The sequence below is a fragment of the Myodes glareolus genome, chromosome 5 (genome assembly GCF_982192425.1).
Source record: "Myodes glareolus chromosome 5, mMyoGla1.1, whole genome shotgun sequence".
Classification (NCBI taxonomy): domain Eukaryota; kingdom Metazoa; phylum Chordata; class Mammalia; order Rodentia; family Cricetidae; genus Myodes; species Myodes glareolus.
In genome coordinates, this window is record NC_142030.1 from 82,197,853 (window position 1) to 82,215,431 (window position 17,579).

Here is a 17,579-nt window from a genome sequence, read left to right on the forward strand (position 1 = left end):
ACTACCAAAGGAGAACAATAAGTACCAAATATCTACAAATTCTTTTGGTATCTTACCTGCAAGATGTACTTGTGCATTAGTGGCACAAAGCTGGTGGGAATACACAACCAATATCTGATTTGACAGAAGGCCTACTTCGTGATATTGAACCCATACACAATTTTGCTTTGTGTCAAGAAACGTAGAGTATATAGACCAGGGATCAAAGGTAAAACTGAAAGCTCTTCTTAAATTAAAGGAGCAATAGAATGACTCTTAATGATACTTTATTATACTTATAAAAAAGTGTTTCTTCAGCTAGCATCTGAGGTTCTTCCTCTTGCAGAAGATAGGCCCATAAACAGAGACCTACAGTCAGAAATTATGCAGAGAATGAGAAAACTTGGTACACTCAGCACTAAACAGGTTTTCTCCATCAAATCCCTCTCTCCAATGGCTCAAGGTCCCCTTGGAAAAAGAAGCCAATTAGTGTAAGAGCCCCAGAGAATGGAGGACACCAAAGAAGCAATGTACTCTCAACCAACAGAGTGGATGCATGTAGGAACTCACAGATGTTTTGGTGGCATCAATAAGGTCTGCAGGGTCTGTACAAGATGGGAGTCTTACAGCTCAGACATGTGGACACACACACGTCTTCATCATTTACTCAGAAACTATCTCTGGTTGATAATTACTTGCAAATTAAAGTTTAGTTTTCTGCATGGGAGTCTCACTGAGAAAAGAAACTACACTTTGTTGAAACTCGTTTTGAAACTCTACGTTGATCTTATTAGTTAAGAAAAGGACAAAGAGTAAAAATATAAATGCCTGATAAATGATCACATACTTTATTTACTAAAATAATATTGTCTTCCCTATAGTACATGGATATTTAGAACATACATTGTCATAGTCTAATATTTATTGTTTGTGTGTTTATTTATTTATGTGAGGAACAGGAGCATATCCCTGTGTGCATGGGTGAGGTCAGATGATTGCTAAAGAATAAGTTCTCTTCTTCCACACCATAAAGTCTCTGCGTGGAACTCACGTTGTACTTGTCTTTTAAGGTTTAACAAAAAGTACATTAAATTGTTGAACCACCTCTCTAGCCATCATAACAGATATCTAATGTAAACTCAGAATCTTCAAGATGGTTGTAATATTAATCCCATTATTTCCAGATTTAATTATTGATAACCTCTAATATTGTCAAAACTAAATGGCCTATGTGCAGGCCATATCTTCCTTGATATCTGATTTAGGCTTATCTAGCACTAATTTTCTTGTTTGTTTGCTGTTCCAAATAATGATTCAAAGTCCAGGCTTTTATAAATACTGCCTTCCTAAACTCATGGTCTTTATGCTACTTTCTGTCTTTGAAACTTTGAAGGACAAACATGTTCCAAAAAGCCAAGCTACTAAATTTCGTGATAATTCAAGTAATAATAAATAACAAATACAAATATTTTCATTGTGTTGTAATAGCAATTTTGATCCCAAAGAACTTAAAATGTAAATAAATTGGGCCGAGATTTTCTCCCTTCCTCAACATCAAAGGTCTAAACTAGTCCTCTATTATGTTTATCTTTTCTTTCTCTCTTCTCTCATTTTTTCTTCAAAGGTGCACAATATCTTACATTTAATAGAAAACTGAATTGGGAAATATCAGACATGTATACATGCTAAAGTAACTATCATTTGGTCAGTAGTTTAGACAACATTAAAATGTATTCAGAATCTGCAGAGCATATGTTTAGTTTTGTTGAATAAATACTTTATAACTAATAAGTTCACATGATTGGAGGCTGATGAAATATTTATGATAGATATTTAAACAATTATAATTGTATATGTTATTTTCCTCATTAACTTTATATACCAAACAAGAAAGGAACATGTGACTGAATACCTAGTAGCTTGTTTCTTCATTACCATGCAAACAATTGCAAGCTATCTCCAAAATTTCATTTCTTTTTTTATTTTAAAAACTATTTCTTGCTCCATGTATAATTCCTATTTATTCAGTTATGTAGTATGCACGCATTTCCTGAATATTCTAATTCTGACCTACTTGTTTCAAATAAATAAACCATATGAAAGTCAAATCTTGCAGCTAATATATGTCTCTATAATGTATTTAAATGCACCTGTCACTTTTGGTTCCCATTTCCAGGGCACTAAGCAGACATTTTCTGCAGTCTCCCTTCCTCATTTCATCTCTTTATCTCAGCTACCAACATCCCCAGCACCTTCTCAATGGAAAATCATTGACCACAGAGGCCAGAAAGACAGGTATGTAAGTTTCACCTTCCTTTCTGATATCCACTATGAGTTTCCCAGTCTCATTACAGTACTTTAGTAGACAACCTCCATGAGCCGGTATTCCCTCTCCTAAGGATGCTTTCAGTCCATGGCCAAATAATTATAGTTCATTACAATTCTTTTGTGTCAGTTACCAACATCTAGAAAAGAAGTTCTCCCCAGGACCCTCGTGATCATTCTTGGTAGGGACTCAGAAACATATCATACCAGAAAACTCACAAGTACCAAATGCTTGCTAATAAGTTCCAGAAATGAGACCAGAAACTGAGGAACGGAACATCTACACAACAGAGATGAGATAAAATATTAATACCTTGAATTACAATCATCCAAAATTCAGACAATTAGATGCCACAGAAAAATCTAAATCAATAAGAGCCATGACAGCATGGCTCCATTAGAGACCAACAACACTATTAGACTGTGAGAAATACAATATTAGTAACTAAACCACACTTTTTTAAAGCTCTTAAACACATGAAGAAATAATGTACGAAAGGGGTAGAAGGAAGTAACCAAACTCAGGTCTGAAGTCAACAAAATAGAAAGAAACACAAAACATTAAAAAGAATTAAAGAAACAAGCCTACCTCTTAAACCCAGAAGCTATATCCAACTAATAACCACTCCTAAAAGAAAAATAAGTTCTTTTCATCAAATTTTTACTGGTTACGCAAATCACTCTGAAGGTCAGACTCCAGGTTATTGAGGGATATTTGTTTATAATGTATGAAAATGTTTCTACATTTTACCTCACCTGACTAAGGCACCTGATTGATTTAATGAAGAGTTGAATGAATAGCTAAGCAGAAGACTTTAGGTGGAATTTCCATGCAGAGAGGGAAACTCAGGGTTAGGATCTGGTGCAGGAGGAGAGAGCAGCAAGACACAGATGACGTCAGACATATATTATGGATGAAAGGTAACTAGACACATGGCAGAATGGAGAATAATAGAAATAGGTTAATTTAAGCTATTAGAGCTAGTTGGAACAAGCCTAATCTAAAGGGCAAGGTTTTATAATTAATAATGTGTCTCCATGTCATTACGTTGGTGTCAGTGGTACTGAAAGGAAGACTGGATTCCATGTCCAGCAGTAGATGGTCACACTACAGAGTTTCTTTGTCATAAAAAGTTTTTAGCAGAACATCATTTTAATTCTTTGTCTTTTAGATCATAGGCAGAAACATGATGCGTTCATGTATTGTGTTTTTAGGAGACTCATGAATCTGAACATATGTGTCTGTTTGTATGTGTGTATCTGTTGTTTTTTGAGGACTCTTCTTATTTTGGTTTTTGTCAAATTATGTCTATTTGTTTTTGTTTTATCTTATGTTATTGTTTATATACCTATTTGCTTGCCAAGAAGAAAAAGATTGTGAATTCTCATGAGATGAATTATGAGAGGAATATTGGAGGAGTTGGGGTATATAAAACCATGGTTAAAGTATATTATAAGGAATATATGCATTCTGTTTAAAAGAGGAATGTAACTATCTCTCTACATCTACAGAAGATATGCTAATGCTTTGAAATGAAACTGTTAGTCCATTTGATAAATCTAATGTATGAATATGACACAAGATCTTACATTTATAAACAGCATCATCAGATAATTAGCATAAGTCTATATTTATAGATTGGAAAAGTATCATTATAAATGAAATTATTAAGCCCAAAAATAGGTGAACATAGTAAGAATAGTAAAAAGAGAAAAGAAACCCATTTTAGAAAATAATATTTGCTGCACATAAGAAATACATGGCATCTCTCTGACACCACCTTTCTTTTACCAGCATTTAGTTTAGTTTTCCCACCTAGTTCTATTTCTGATAAGGCACATGCCAATACAGAGTTATTCATTATCCAATAAAAACAATACATAGAAAGACTTACCACACCAGTAACATCCTATCAACTTTTTAAAAATATTTTTTAATTGATTTTACTGAGCTTTACATTTTTCTCTGCTCCCCTCCCTGCTTCTCCCCTCAGCTGTATCCCTCTTCCATAATTTCCATGCTCCCAATTTATTCGGGATATCTTGTTTTTTCTCTATTTTTCATGTAGATTAGATCCATGTATGTCTCTCTTAGGGTCTCCTTGTTGTCTAGGTTCTTTGGGATTGTGATTTGTGGGCTTGTTTTCTTTGCTTTATGTTTAAAAACCACTTATGAGTGAGTACATATGATAATTGTTCTGAGCCTGGGTAACCTCACTCAATATGATGTTTTCTAGCTTCATCCATTTGTCATTTGCAAGATGTAATTTTTTTTCTGCTGTGTAAATGTACCACATTTTCCTTATCCTTTCTTTGGTCAAGGGACATTTAGGTTGTTTCCAGGTTCTGGCTATGACAAACAATGCTGCTATGAACATAGTTAAGCACATGTCATTGTGGCGCCATTGAGCATCATTTGGGTGTATACCCAAAAGTGGTATAGCTGAGTCATGAGCAAAGCTGTTTCCTAATATTCTGAGAAATCACCATACTGAAATCCAAAGGGGCTGTACCAGCTTTCACTCCCAGAAGCAATGCAGGAGTGTTCCCTTTACCACACAACCTCTCCAGCATATGTTGTCATCAGTGATTTTGATCTTGGCCATTCTTCTAGGTGTAAAATGAAATCTCAGACCCAGATATTAATGAAATCTCATACCCAAATATTAATTCACACACTTGCAAACACCTAATTTTGACAAAGAAACAAAAAATATAAAACAGAAAAAATAATGCATATTTAACAAATAGTGCTGGCACAACTGGATATCAACATGTAGAAAAATGAAAAATGATCTGTATCTATCACCATGCACAAAACGCAAGTCCAAATGAATCAAAGACCTCAATATAAAGCCTGCCACACTAAACCTCACAGAAGAGAAAGTGGGAAGTATACTTGAACACATTGACACAGGAGACTACTTTCTAAATATAAACCCAGTAGCACAGACACTGAGTGAAAGAATTGATAAATGAGACCTCCTGAAATTGAAAAGCTCCTCTAAAGCAAAGGAATTGGTCAATATGACAAAACAGCAGCCTACAGAATGGGAAAATATCTTCATCAACCCCACATCAGACAGAGATCTGATCTCCAAAATATACAAAGAACTCAGGAAATTAGTCATCAAAAGAACAAATAATCCAATAAATAATGAAGTACAGAACTCTCAACAGATGAATCTAAAATGGCTGAAAAACACTTAAGGAATTGTTCAACATCTTTAGTCATCAAATATATGCAAGTCAATACAACTTTTTATTTCATAGAAAAGTTTAGTTTGAGTAGTTTCAGTATTAGTAGTTCATTAAAGACCTAGGAGAGCTATGCATTGAATTTACCTTGTTTTAGTTTCGGTTTCCATTGCTTTGAGGAAACACAATAACCATGGTAACTCTTACAAAGAAAAACATTTCACTGGGCTGGGTTAGTTTTGCAGGTATTTAGTTCTTCATTATCATGGCAGGACATGGTGTTGTGCAGGCAGACACAGTATTGGATAAGAAGTGAGAGTTCTATATCTTGATCAGCAGATAGCAGGAGTTTGTGTGCTGCAACAGGCATAGTTTGAACATAGGAGAACTCAAAGCCCAGTCCCACAGTGTCATGCTTCCTCCAATAAGGTCATAACCTACTCCAACAAAGCCACCTCCTGATATGTACCACAACATTATAGGCCAAATATTCAAATACATGAATCGGTGGGCGCTGTAACTATTCGAACCACCACAGATGTTAACATGATTTACAGTGAAGATTTAATTATTGTTCAAACTCAACTGTTTGTTATAGATATATTTGAATTGTTCATATACTACTTTTGGTCATATGTACCTACAAATTTAATCACTCCTTTTAGATATTTCATATATTAGAACATAGTCTTTCAAAACATACCTAGTGATACTCTGAATCAACATCTTCTGTTATAGTATCTCACTTTGGGATCCAAAAATTTAATATTTTAGGTCTTTGCAAACTTAAATGAAATATATTTTCCATACAATATAGTACATTATAGCTGAATTTTCCTCATTTCATTATTTTTTCAAATTAATTGATTTTCTTTAGTACCCCAGATATTACTAAGTACTAATGATTTAATAACATTTTGGTCAGGATCCATGAGGATTTTTTAAATTTTATTTTAGGTATTTTTATGTCATATTCTTGATTGATCATTTTGTTCTACTGTGATGAGAGAATCATATTAACTATTTTCTTGCATTGTTTTGTATCTCAAATGGTGATCTTGTTTTAGAGAAAATTTCAGACTAGGGATATTTCTCAGTCTCTAAAATGCCTGTAATTCAGGCACAATGTTGTGAATACAGATCTCAAAATCCATATTATATGTATAAAAAAATGAGACAGGCAAGGTGATTACAGCAATGGGTGGAGACCAGAGGCATACATTGGCTAACTTTTTTAGTCATTCTACACCTTTATTTTTTTGAGACTGGTTTTTAAACTTTATTTGAAGTTTGTTGATTTTTGCTAGACTGGACGGCAGTTGATCTTCAGGTATAATTCTTCAGGTATGCAACTCTGATATTTCTTCATGGCTTTTTTTTCTGCATGATTTGACTAATATTAAGAATGGTATATTGAAGTACTGCTCTGTTATAAGGTAGATATTACTCTGTCTCTTTGCATCTGGTCAAATTTATTTCACAAAAGTATTTGTATCAGTTTTCAGCGCTGGTATTAAATATGCAGTATTCTCTTGATGAACAATTTATTTACCAATATGAAATGTCTCTCATCTCTCCTGACTAGGTTTGATTTAAATATATTTTGTAAGATATTAGTATAAATATATGCTTGTCTTCTAAATCTATTTATATATAATGTGCTTTGTTACTTTTCACTGTAATCCTGAGATTGTTTTTGTATGTAATGGTGTTTCTTACAAACAATGTATTCATGACTTCTGTTTTGATTTTGTTGTTGTTTATATTTCAATATAATATGATATTATGTGTCTTTTGCTTAGGGAATGGAGCCCACCAATTTGCAGGATCATTATGAATGATATGTATTATTTCCATAATTTATCTAATTATATAATAAATAGTAAATGCCTGATCATTTGTCAACAAATTACTATGTTGTAATAAATATGAAATTTATTACTCACTTTGACTTCAGGATGTGTTCATATTTCTCTTCAGTTATTTGGTATTTCTATAACTCCTGGCACAATTTTGGCTAGTTTATGAAGAATATCTTTTATAATTACAGTTATCTATGTTTGTAGGTACTACCTTTCATACCTTGACATATACCATGAGGTATTTTCATGGTTTGGAAAATTTCGGCTGAGAATTATTATTATCATAACATGCATCATAGCTAGGAGTCTCTAGTGCTGTAAGAGACAATATGACTACAGCAAGTCTTTTTATAATTTTTTTATTTTAAATTTATTTTTTAAAGTAATCTTTTTTTGTGGCAGGACTGATGTCCTAATCCCACCAGTGGAAGCCTTATTTGGTTTCATAAAATGGCCATATAAGACTCTATATCCCCCAATATTAGGAACCTTAGCTAGGGTCTCCCTCAGAGATCCTAGGGCATTTTCATTGTACTGGATTTCCTGAACTCCAGTACAATTGTCAACCCTGAACTGACCCTCAGTGCCTGTCACCTCTTCCATTTCTTTCTCCTTCCATCATTCCACCTTATCCTTCCTATTCCAAGAGCCAACCACTCCAAGTCTACCTTAAAATCTATACTTTTCCCCCTTCCCAGGGAGAATCAGGAGAGTCCTTTGTTACATAGCCTCATTAGCTTTTGAAATTTTTACATGATTGTCCTCAACAGCCATATTTACTTATAACTAAATATATACCATGTTTGCCTTTTTGAATCTCATGCAGGATAATTTTCTCTAGTTCTATCTATTTGTCTGTAAATATTATGATGTCACTTTTTTAAATAGCTGAATAATACTCTATTGTGTTAATGTAAACATTGTCTTCATTCTGCTTTTGGAGGGATGAGGGAAATCTAAACTGCTTCCAGGTTCTGGCTGTAATGAATAAAGCTTCTGTGAACATACTTGAACAAGTTTCCTTTTGGTAGGATGTACTATGGCCACCATATTTATAGGTGGGTCTTGAGGTAGATTGATTGTGATATTGGTGGATCTTGAGGTAGGTCAATTCCCAATTTTTTGAGGAACTACCATATTGACTTTCAAAATCAATGTACAAGTGACACCCAATTTTTGATAAAGAAGCGAGAAATATGCAATGGAAGAAGGAACACATTTTCAACATGATGCTGTTCTAACTGGATATCAGCATGTAGAAGAATGTAAGAAGACTTATTCATGTGTATTACCCTGTACAAAACTCAATTCCAAGTGAATCAAAGTCCTAAGCATAAATCCAGATACACTGAATCTGACTGAAGAGAAAGAGAGGAATAGTCTCAAACACATGGGCACAGCAGACAACTTTCTAAACAGAACATTGACACTGCACATCCTAAGAAATTTAAATACTTAATGAAACTTCATGAAACTAAAAAGCTTCTATAAGGCAAAGGATACCATCAATAGGATAAAATGGCAGCCAACACAATGCTGAAAGATTAGCACCAAGTGTATATCTCACAGAGGGCTAATATTCAAAATATATAAAGAACTCAAAGAAAGTAGACAGCATCAAACAAAATCAATTACTAATGGGGTGCAACCATGTGATCCTTTTTGTTAAAGGTCCACAAGATCTCCATCCACTCCTGATAATACATCCATGAGGATAGGAAAGTATTTGTGTTATATATGTGAAACTGATCTTCCAGTGTGTTGGAGGCCCTGCATCTGGTGAATGTGGAATGAGGAGTTAAGATTTGTAAGTTGGATTAGTTTAATGGCAGCTGAAGAAAGTATTGGTGAATTGTTATAAAAAAAATGGTCTGAAGTTTGTAATAGTATATAATTTTGGTGAAATATTATGAGAATCCACATGGAGACACAAAATAGTAAATTCAGATAGGTCAAGATGTCTTAGTAAAGTGGGAGAGACCATTTCTCTTTGGCAATGTCTGGTAATACATGATATGGAGTGGGAATTTGGGTACATGACTGCTGTCTTTTGCCAACAAGACTGTATTATTATTATTAGTGGAAATACATTGTTTCTCCATTTGATACTCTTGGCAATAAATGTTAGCTGCCCAAAATGGGAGAGAGCTGACTCCAAGAGGTCATTTTTAGGTAAAGAAGAAACGTAAGGATATTGGAATAGCTAGTAATGTAGGCATACTTGGACTTTATATATTTTTTTGATCAATGTAATAATAAAAGCACTTAGTTTTGCCTCTTGAGAGGTAGTGCCTGGGGATAGGAATTTGGCTTATATGGGTGATATCTATATGAGAGGACCAGGGACATCCTAGGATTATGGCTTATCCAGCTGCATAAAGAGATGAGTTTTTTGTGAACTTTCATATATAAAGACAAAATGAAAAATTTGTGTACATATCTAAACAGATTAGCAACAGAGACATCTCAAATGGCTGAGAAACACTTACAGAAATATTCAACATCCATAGCCATCAGGGAAATGCAAATCAAACTGATTTTAATATTCCATCTTATACCTGCCAGAATAGCTAAGATAAAAAACATAAATGACAGCTCATGCTGGAGGAGATGTGGAACAAAGGGGACACTCCTCTTTGTTGGTAGGAGTGCAAACTTATACAGTCTAAGTTTTCCAATGAGCTTTTTACTGCTTTTCTTTGTTGTTATTGAATTATTCCTCGATACTTTATGCTGACTTCCTAATTAAGTTCAACCATTAATATATATTATTTTAATTCATTCACAAGTTGGATTATATCTTCAGATATTATTAAAAATTCTTATTGTCAGTTTTTTTAATTCATACTCTGGCATTTAATTTATTTGATCCCTTTGGAATTAATTACTTTGGAGTGGGTTATTTTGAATGTTGCTTTGCTTTTCATGATTTTTGTTTTTGTAAATTGAACCATGGCCAATAGCAGTCAGTACTTTGGCTAAACTTTAAGCATCACCTGTATTCCCTAAGCTAACACAGCCAGAGGTCAAGAAACATTTTATAGAGTTGAGCTGTTCCTCTTGTTGTGTGTAGCTCGGTAACTAAGTCCTTCGCACATATGTTCAGAACGTTGAGCACAATCTACAATACCACTACAGGTGCAGAATTCCTAAGACAAATTCAACCACAACTGATAAATATACCTACTATGAAAATATGGAAATATATCATTAAAAGAATGGCCATTTCAATTCCATTACCATTTGTATAATAAATAAAAGAGGGCAATCATGTTTATAGTAAGGTATCAGATATGAATTGTATGAAAGGAAATAGATATTTAGAATAAGATTTACAACTCATATTGGAACAATGCAAGAATAAAAATAGAAAGGAAAATGAAAGAAATAGATAAAAAATAAGATTCTAAATAATGCAATTTATTAAAATGTTACATAAATGATAAAAAAAAGGTATTTGCAAAACCTAATCATGCAGACCAAGCCAGTCTCACCGCTCCTACAATAAATCTGGACAGCAGTGTAGAGTATGTGTGTGTACATTTAGTCATTTATGGACACAAGTCACTTGTGATAAATTTGTATGGAGTTCCTTATGTGAGTGCAGTTAGAGAGTCTGTCTCGATTGCCTCATCTTCCTTGGCAAATTGAGTTCATGTTCTCCAATGAGAACAAAACCTTTGTGGGATTTGACATTCTGATTTGATCATTTTCTTACTTGTCCTTCAACTAGATAAAATCAATAGTACATGCTTTCTTATTACATTGCCTAAATTGCACTTTTGGATCTGTCTACTTTGTCCACTTTTGGCAATCTGTCCACTTAATATGTACCTTAGACCTTATTGCTCTTTTTGTTTAATTTTATGTATTTATTTATTTATTTTGGTTTTTTTATTTGAGACAGGATTTCTCTTTCTGGCCTTGGAGCCTGTCCTGGAACTAGTTCTTGTAGACCAGGCTGGCCTCAAACTCACAGAGGTCCACTTGCCTCTGCCTCCTGAGTACTGGGATTAAATGCGTGCATCCCCACCACCTAGAGACCTTATTACTCTTAAGACCAAAGAAGATCATAAATTATCTCTGGAGAACTAGTGAATCTCACACCAGACTCCATTCTATGCAGGATATCTAAAAGTAATTGAAGACAATACTAATCTGACTACAGGTTTTCCCCCTCTAACTAGAACTATTTTCCAGAGGTCTCAAATAGGACAGTCCCATGACACCTCATTTTTGATATTCAGAGTGGAATATTTGGGTACATAGGCATTGTTAACTCTAAAACTAGCCAAAGACTGAGCACAGCTGTCTTTAAGTTATTGATTACACTGATATGGCTGAGGGCAAAGAAGATAAGATCTTTCCGAAACCTATAGCTAATGTGGATCCCTGATTCCCTTCTGATTGGCCTGACAATCTCCTCAGTGATACTTTCTAGTGTTGAATGTGTGTTAGCCAATGTTTCACTACTATATCTGCTCTCTTTTCCTCATTTACTCATGTGGCTCTTCCTGGCTCTATCTCCGTGTTTCCTCTCTCTGAGTCTCATCCTCCCATCTCCACCTCCTTTTTCTTATTCAATCTCATGCCTTTTATAAATTATCTGGTCCTGGAACTAGAGTAAAAATTTTATGAAACAAAATTCTCTTTGTTTTAAGCTATGATATCATCCTTTTGCATTCATGACATACTGGAGCAGAGTACTCTCCAGAGCCTGCCACAAGTAACATTACTCTCTCTAGTCTGTTCATGTTTTAAATCTTTCTTTCTTTGACCTGTGTTTTCCACTATCACCTTCCTTCTGACAAAATTTCTCCAGTGAACCTTGGATTATGCCCAAGAGAGCTGAATAATTATTAAATGGATATCATCTACCAACTATGGTAATTGTTTCTTGGTCATCATTTGTTATAAAAACAATATGTATAATAACATTTTATCACAAGATGCTGTTGCCCAACTGCAATATATTCTTTCTTTCTTTTCTAACTTCCAATCTCTTATTATATCTAAATACCAATTTTACCCAATAATTGAATTAGACTACCAAACTCATTATATATCTTTGTATTTACTTTAGTTTTAATGATAAAATCTAAGCTGTAACTTTGATCTCTATGGAATTAAATAATTGCAATGTTTGAATGTGTAGTTAAGTTTATAAAAAGAATTCATTCAAAATCACAGTCTTGGCAAGATAGTTCAGTGTTAAAGCATTTTCTTAATGAACAGAAGGATCTGACTTTGAGCCCTAGAGCTCATATCAAAACATCCAAACAGCCATATATGTTTAAAACTGTGTTATCTAGCCAGCCTAGCCATTTTAAAATCCCAGGCCAGTGAGATACACTGTCTCAAAATGTGTAATCAAAATGCTTTTTAAAAATATATGGATAATACTTAAGTAATAACACACACAGTTTTACTTAGGTTTACACAGACACACGTAAGTTCTTAAGGCTCTTCATTTTTTCCTTCTTTTACTTTGTTCCCATTGTGTATGTCCCTGGCATTTGGTAGAAATAGTCTATGTTATGACATATTAAATTTTAATATAATAACTACATTTCTCATTCTCAATATTTATACTTACTAATAAAATGCATATTATCTTCAGAACATATGAATATGAACACGGTTCCAGTTTTATTTAATGGCTTGTGTATAGCCTTCGAGGCCCTCGTTGAGTATGTACCTTACAGTGTTTCTGCAGGGATTGGAAAAGCAATAGCATAATCTGATTAAAGGGAGCATTTCCTTAAGACAGACTAAATCTGATTAATCAAAATGAAAGCAATTCAAGAGAATGTTTTCTTATATTCCTTAGGAGTTTATAGCTATCTACTTTATTTTCCTTTTTGCTGTGATTCTCCTGTGATAAAACTTTACACTGAATGTTAATTGATGGACTCTTCTTAGGAATTCTATTTATGAACTAATCTCCATTATTTATTATTGAAGAGCTATTCCTAATCAAATTATATAATCATAAGCCATGTAGAACCCTAAGCAAAGATTATCAATGTGAGACTAGAGAAAAAACATATACAGTTCTTGGTTTTCATTATTAAGGTTTGTTTTCATATAATACTTTCCTGGCAGGGGAGATCCCATGATCACAAAGGTGCTTTATCCAGGGCCATGCTTATCTATTGCCCTCCAGATGTGCTGACCCCTGCAATTTCCCCAAATGTGGGAAACTCGACTGCATAATCTGTGGTAGTGGGAGACTGTGTTCATTACACTGTAGAAATTAAGAAAATTAAATAACAGAAAGGTTCAATACAAGCATAAATTTTAACATTTAAACATTTCTCCAGGTCATGTTTCTCTTCCCTGAGGTCAGGCAATGTTCCCACAGAGTAGAGTGTATTTCAAAAATGGTTCAACGAGGTAGTGTGTTAATCATAATGAAATCCGCAGGTTTGCATTAGCAACCCCCAATTTATCCTGGAAAGCCTCTAGGAGACAGTGTTGACACACTACAATCTATCTACTCAACACATCATACCTTTGCAGTTTTCTTAGTTTAAAATGTTCTAGCCTGGTATGGAGTTCTTCCACAGGGATTCATGCTCTTCTTGTCAAAGAGGGCTCTCCTTTGTCTACCATTTGATTCTCACCACTGTTACTACTGTATGATATCAGTAAATATTTGGCAAACACCTAGAAGATGATTTATAAGTAGTCGATAACAGAGACAAAAATGTTCAAATTTCGGGAATCTGCATGTAGTAGAACAGTGGGAAGAAAAAAGGAGCATGACATACCGAGAGAGAATTTTTTCTTTTTATTTCCCTTGAGTCTTGGAGGAAAGACAAAGATATAACTAACTCATGTATATATGTACATATGTATAAGTTATTATTTGATAGATTAGCGAGAAAGGACACGAACTTTATACTGAACTTCATCTAAGACGAGTTAAAATTCTCTCCCTATCTATTTGAATCACTTTTGTGGATTTATCCATCTGATTAAAGACATAATGTTGATATAAATAAATGATATTTTTCTTTCTGCATATTTTTCTCATAATTTAAGCATCCTTTTGGATACTATATCTAAAATGTTATTTATCTTTCTCTGAATTTTTAAAACAATTATATTTTGTAATCTTTTGAAAATTATATTGTCAGGTTTATTTTATAATCAAAATATTTTAGTTTCTTATAATGATGTCTTACTCCATACTTTTTCACTTCCATAATATCAATGTAAAATGAACAACAGCTCTTCTTTTTTTGTGATTTTCTAAATCAGATTTGGTGATCTTTTCTTTTTCCTATAACTAATGATGGCACTTTCCCACCAATTTTCTGTTATTGTTGTCTTTCTAGTTCCCTATATTAAAATTCCAATCTTAAAAATACATTTATTATTGTCTTTCCAGGACTTCATTCTTGGAAATCCTGTTGAAAAGTGAATAATCAGAAGAATTTACACACACTTACATTTATCTAACATTTTCCATCTACATCCAACCATATAGTATAATAGAAGTAAATATTTACTATTATTCCTGCAATAAAAATTTTAATATTCCATAGCATTATTTCATATGTCACTTAGTTATCCCCACCATGTTCTAAGTTCTTAATACTCTGCTCAATTTCCTGTTTCTGTCAAAAAAATTACTTGATTTTCAAATGTTTTGCAATTTGCTTTGTATTCTAAACAAAATAAACCAAATCCAATCTTTAAAAAAGAAAATGAAAAAAAAATCAGGACTGCGAGGGATGCGAGCACCCACTGATACAAGGGGACTGATATAATGAGAGTTCACCAAGGCCAGTTGGACTGGGACTGAACGAGGACGCAATCCAACCAGATTCTCTGAATGTGGCTGGCCCGGAGCCCTTCTGAAAGGCCATTGACAATGACACTGGGACTTGCTTCCTCTGCATATACTGGATTTTGGCGATCCAGTCTGTTTGGATTCTCACCTTCCCTGGACCTGGAGGGAGGGGGGAGGAACTTGAACTTCCCACAGGGCAGGAAACTCTGACTGCTCTTAGGGATGGAGAGGGAGGAGGAGAGGGAGGAGGGGAGTGGGAGGGTGTTGGGAGGAGGGGCGGAAATGGAAACTTTTATAACTTAATAAAATAAAAAAAATATAGGAAAAAAAACTTGACCTTCTATTAAACTATATTCTTTTATCTACAACCCAGTTGTCAATCCCACAGATGACTGTTTCTTGTGATCCTTCTCAGGTGTTTATTTCACTGATTGCTGAAACCTCCATACCTTCCTTTCACTGTAGTTTCATATGTAGATTATTTAAGCTCTCTAAATTAGACACAAAGCCAGCAGTATCTCTATGCTTCTGTTTAATAATTTAATAAAATCCTATTGTTTTGTTGAAAATAAATAATAGATACAACTGAATAGATCACCATAGTCTTTGCCACAATATGGGGATTTAGAGTGAACTTTATCTTTAAAAATTTCAGCTTCTAATAATTAACAGTCATATTTAGGTTTCATGAGAAACAACTCTCAAAGCTATCGGGGGTCATGATATAAACCAGTAACCTAGATTACCACACATGCATAGATATCTCAAATATTTGTGAAAGATTACAGAAGGCTATCATTGAGTTACTCGAGAGGTATATACCAGGCACAAAATATATTGTGCTCACAGCAGGACATATAATTTCAACGTGTCTTTTTAATATAAGAATATACACTTTCTTTTTCATGGTACAAAAAATGTAAAGGATATTTTTTCCCTAAATAGTCCTGTAATTTTTTCCAATAGGCTATACAGATAATATTACTTCTGTGCTGTGCCAAAAGTGAAACCTTGGTGAAACACTACTTTATAACTCACAACACAATTATTCTCCTTTGGTAAACTTCTTCCACTCTGCAAGCAACACAACTACGCATTCTAAACAGTTCACTATTTAACAATGCCTGGGTTTGTCAGAAATGTACTATTTGCCAAATATAATGAACCACTTTTAGAAAAACTGTGATTTCCTGTCAACGTCCGGTGCATCATACTCCAAAGACCTTATTTTAAAATTGCAGCCCTGATGAAAATACTGTTATCTAGAAAACCCTTTTACACTCTCAAGTTTTTATCTTCTTCCAGATGGTAATTTCAAAATGTCACATGTATATTATGGTGTCCTCTTTTCCCTCATGGAAAAAGTTACCAGTCTGTGAGGACAAAGTGGCACATATGGTCACAGCTTTGTATGGCCTATGAACATCATGGAAATAGCCTTCTGGTGTTGGAAGGAGGCCGCTTGTTGGTTCCTGCCTGCTCAGCTCCAAAATAATCACACAAAAACTGTATTAATTAGATTGATGCTTGGCCCCTTAGCTCTAAATTCTCATTGGCTACCTCTTACATATTAATTTAACCCATTTCTATTAATCTGTGTATTACCACGTGGCTGTGACTTACCAACTAAAGTTCCTTCTGGCTCCAGCAGGGTTACATGGCTTCTCCTGACTCTGCCCTTCTTTCATCCCTGCATTCAGTTTAGTTTTCCCTGCCTACCACTATTCCCCGTTAGCTCTGCTAAAGGCCCAAAGCAATTCCTTTATTAACCAATGATACTCACAACATACAGATGGGAATCCCATATCATTCTGAGATACAGTTTCAGTGAGACAGCTCAACTTTATTCCAGAGTGAGGGGAGATATAAACATGACCTAATTTTCATTAAACAACATATTCCTATCATAAGGCTTCTAGTACAAGACAAGTCTAATTATTGTATTGTCTGCAGAGGTAAAACTTCTGTAGGGGACTATGTCACTAGGGTAACACTAGGGTAACACTAGGGAAAATTCGGACATGTGGGCTTATGGACATTATCCAGAAAAAGGTCAAGCAGAGAACAGGAAGCCCCTTGAAAGTGACAGGGAGTCCTCCATGTTGCTGACCAATGAATAAGTTGCCAGGCCATGGTAAACTGAAACCTCTGTTCATCAGGCCCTCACAACAATATATTACTGATTTTATATTGTCATTCCTTATTCCAAACATAATTTACATAAAAAGTTTTTCCTCTAACATTTTAAACACAGTGGTTTTATTCGTGTTTCTTTCTAATCAAATATTCTTTATTTCATAAGTCTATCAAATCAGCCCGCCAGATCGTACCACAACCAAGGTCTTCTTTATGTGTCCCCGAATCTCTGCACAATTGTCTAAAGTTAATATAAGTTTTCTCAAATCTGTTTCCTT

The 17,579-nt window shown here is 34.3% G+C and overlaps 1 non-coding gene across 1 annotated transcript; it reads left to right on the forward strand.

The window, feature by feature from the left end:
- Positions 1-13,454: 13,454 nt before the first annotated feature.
- On the forward strand, positions 13,455-13,615 carry LOC125398397 (U1 spliceosomal RNA). The gene has a single exon (XR_007231379.1). It is a non-coding gene; the product is annotated as a U1 spliceosomal RNA (small nuclear RNA).
- Positions 13,616-17,579: the final 3,964 nt, after the last annotated feature.